This window comes from Arachis ipaensis, chromosome B4 (genome assembly GCF_059453495.1).
Source record: "Arachis ipaensis isolate K30076 ecotype BB chromosome B4, ASM5945349v1, whole genome shotgun sequence".
In the NCBI taxonomy this organism is placed as follows: Eukaryota; Viridiplantae; Streptophyta; class Magnoliopsida; order Fabales; family Fabaceae; genus Arachis; species Arachis ipaensis.
Genome location: NC_142439.1, coordinates 95,974,528 through 95,978,774, shown reverse-complemented (window position 1 = coordinate 95,978,774; position 4,247 = coordinate 95,974,528).

The following is a 4,247-nucleotide window of genomic DNA, read 5'->3' as shown; positions in this document are numbered from 1 at the left end:
TAGTATATTTTAGTTAGTTTTTATTATGTTTTATTAGTTTTTATTCAAAAATCATATTTCTGGACTTTTCTATGATTTCGTGTATTTTTCTATGATTTCAGGTATTTTCTGGCTGAAATTGAGGGACCTGAGCAAAAATCTGATTCAGAGGCTGAAAAAGGACTACAGATGTTGTTGGATTCTGACCTCCCTGCACTCGAAGTAAATTTTTTGGAGCTACAGAAGCTCAATTGACGCGCTCTTAATTGCGTTGGAAAGTAGACATCCTGGGCTTTCCAGCAATATATAATAGTTTATACTTTGTCCGATATTTGATGGCTCAAACCGGCATTTCATGTCAGCATAGAAATTCTGGCGTCAAAACGCCAGAACTGGCATGAAAGCTGGAGTTAAACGCCCAAACTGGCACAAAAGCTGGCGTTTAACTCCAAGAAAGGTCTCTACACGTGAAAGCTTCAATGCTCAGCCCAAGCACACACCAAGTGGGCCCCAGAAGTGGATTTTTACACTAACTATTCTAGCTTACTCATTTTCTGTAACCCTAGGTCACTAGTTTATTATAAAAACTACTTTTAGTGATTCATCTTGTACCTCATGACACTTTACACGTTTCATATTGTATTTTTGATGGCATGAGTCTCTAAACCCCATGGTTGGGGGTGAGGAGCTCTGCTGTGTCTCGATGAATTAATGCAATTACTACTGTTTTCCATTTTATCATGCTTGTTTCTATTCTAAGATATTCACTCGCACTTCAACCTGATGAATGTGATGATCCGTGACACTCATCATGATTCTCACCTATGAACGCGTGCCTGACAACCACCTCCATTCTATCTGCAATAGCTTGAGTGCATATCTCTTGGGTTTCTAATCTAAGATTAGAACCTTCGTGGTATAGGCTAGAATTATTGGCGGCCATTTGGTGCACGAAATTGTGATCATCAACAATGACGCCAAAGGACTTGGAGCTCTCAAATGTAAATCACACTTTGTCACAATTCCGCACAACTAACCATCAAGTGCACTGGGTCGTCCAAGTAATAAACCTTACGTGAGTAAGGGTCGATCCCACCGAGACTGTCGGCTTGAAGCAAGCTATGATCACCTTGTAAATCTCAGTCAGGCGAATTCAGATGGTGATGGAGAATTGATAATTAAAAGATAAATAAAACATAAAATAAAGATAGAGATACTTATGTAATTCTTTGGTTGGAATTTCAGATAAGCGTATGAAGATGCTTTGTTCCTCCTAAACCTCTACTTTCCTATTGCCTTCTTCCAATCATTCATACTCCTTTTCATGGCAAGCTTTATGTTCGGCATCACCATTGTCAATGGCTACTTCCCGTCCTCTCAGTGAAAATGTTCTACGCACACTGTCACCGCACGACTAATCATCTGTCGGTTCTCGATCATGTTGGAATAGGATCCATTGATCCTTTTGCGTCTGTCACACGCCCAACAATCGCGAGTTTGAAGCTCGTCACAGTCATCCCTTCCCAAATCCTACTCGGAATACCACAAACAAGGTTTAGACTTTCCAAATCTCAAGAATGACCGCCAATAATTCTAGCCTATACCACGAAGGTTCCAATTTTAGATTAGAAACCCAAGAGATACACATTCAAGCTTGTTTGCATGTAGAATGGAAGTGGTTGTCAGTCACGCGTTCATAGGTTAGAATGGTGATGAGTGTAACATAATCATCACATTCATCATGTTCTTGGGTGCGAATGAATATCTTGGAGAAGAAATAGACTTGAGTTGAATAGAAAAACAATAGTACTTTGTATTAATTCATGAAGAACAGTAGAGCTCCAAACCTTAATCTATGGTGTGTAAAAACTCCACCGTTGAAAATACATAAGAACAAGGTTCAGGCATGGCCATGAGGCTAGCCTCCCAAAATGTGATCAAGTGTATGAAAAGTATGAAAATACAATAGCAAAAGGTCCTATTTATAGAGAACTAGTAGCCTAGGGTTACAGAAATAAGTAATTAATGCAGAAATCTTATTCCGGGCCCACTTGGTGTGTGCTTGGGCTGAGCATTGAAGCTTCCATGTGTAGAGACTTTTCTTGGAGTTAAACGCCAGCTTTTGTGCCAGTTTGGGCGTTTAACTCCAGCTTTTGTGCCAGTTCCGGCGTTAAACGCTAGAATTCTTGAGCTGACTTGAAACGCCTGTTTGGGCCATCAAATATCGGGCAAAGTATAGACTATTATATATTGCTGGAAAGCCGAGGATTTCTACTTTCCAACACAATTGAGATCGTGCCAATTGGGCTTCTGTAGCTCCGGAAAATCCACTTCAAGTGCAAGGAGGTCAGAATCCAACAGCATCTGCAGTCCTTTTTCAGCCTCTGAATCAGATTTTTGCTCAGGTCCCTCAATTTCAGCCAGAAAATACCTGAAATCATAGAAAAACACACAAACGAACTCATAGTAAAGTCCAGAAAAGTGATTTTTAAATAAAAACTAATAAAAACATAATAAAAACTAACTAAAATATACTAAAAACATACTAAAAACAATGCCAAAAAGCGTATAAATTATCCGCTCATCACAACACCAAACTTAAATTGTTGCTTGTCCCCAAGCAACTGAAAATCAAATAGGATAAAAAGAAGAAAATATACAATGAATTCCAAAAACATCTATGAAGATCAGTATTAATTAGATGAGCGGGGCTTTTAGCTTTTTACCTCTGAACAGTTTTGGCATCTCACTTTATCCTTTGAAGTTCAGAATGATTGGCTTCTATAGGAACTCAGAATCTAGATAGTGTTATTGATTCTCCTAGTTAAGTATGTTGATTCTTGAACACAGCTACTTTATGAGTCTTGACCATGACCCTAAGCATTTTGTTTTCCAGTATTACCACCGGATACATAAATGCCACAGACACATAACTGGGTGAACCTTTTCAGATTGTGACTCAGCTTTGCTAGAGTCCCCAATTAGAGGTGTCCAGAGCTCTTAAGCACACTCTTTTTGCTTTTGGACCACGACTTTAACCGCTCAGTCTCAGGTTTTCACTTGACACCTTCACGCCACAAACACATGGTTAGGGACAGCTTGGTTTAGCCGCTTAGGCCAGGATTTTATTCCTGTGGGCCCTCCTATCCACTGATGCTCAAAGCCTTGGATCCTTTTTATCACCCTTGCCTTTTGGTTTAAAGGGGTATTGGCTTTTTCTGCTTGCTTTTCTTTTTCTTTCTTTTTTCTTTTCTCTTTTTTTTTTCGCATATATCCTTTTTTCCTGCAAGCTTTTCACTGCTTTTTCTTGCTTCAAGAATTAATTTTATGATTTTTCAGATCATAAGATAACATTTCTCCTTTTCCCTCATTCTTTCAAGAGCCAACAATTTTAACATTCATAAACACTCAAATTCAAAAATATGCATTGTTCAAGCATTCATTCAGAAAAACAATAGTACTGCCACCACATCAAAATAATTAAACTGTTTTAAAATTTGAAATTCATGCCCTTCTTTTTCTTTTTCAATTAAAAACATTTTTCATTTAAGAAAGGTGATGGATTCATTTTCATAGCTTTAAGGCATAGACACTTAGACACTAATGATCATGTAATAAAGACATAAACATAAATAAACATAAAGCACAATTTTCGAAAAACAGAAAATAAAGAACAAGGAAATTAAAGAACGGGTCCACCTTAGTGATGGTGGCTTGTTCTTCCTCTTGAAGATCTTATGGAGTGCTTGAGCTCCTCAATATCTCTTCCTTGCCTTTGTTGCTCCTCTCTCATGGTCCTTTGGTCTTCTCTAATTTCATGAAGGAGGATGGAATGCTCTTGGTGCTCCACCCTTAGTTGTCCCATGTTGGAGCTTAATTCTCCTAGAGAGGTGTTGATTTTCTCCCAATAGTTTTGTGGAGGAAAATGCATCCCTTGAGGCATTTCAAGGATTTCATGATGAGGAGTTTCCTCATGCTCTTGTCCATGAGTGTGATCTCTTGTTTGCTCCATCCTTTTCTTAGTGATGGGCTTGTCCTCATCAATGAGGATGTCTTCCTCTATGTCAATTCCAACTGAATTGCAGAGGTGACAAATGAGGTGAGGAAAAGCTAACCTTACCACAGTAGAGGACTTGTCCGCCACCTTGTAGAGTTCTTGGGATATAACCTCATGAACTTCTACTTCCTCTCTAATCATGATGCTATGAATCATGATAGCTGATGAGCGGATAATTTATACACTTTTTGGCATTCTTTTACAGAGTTTT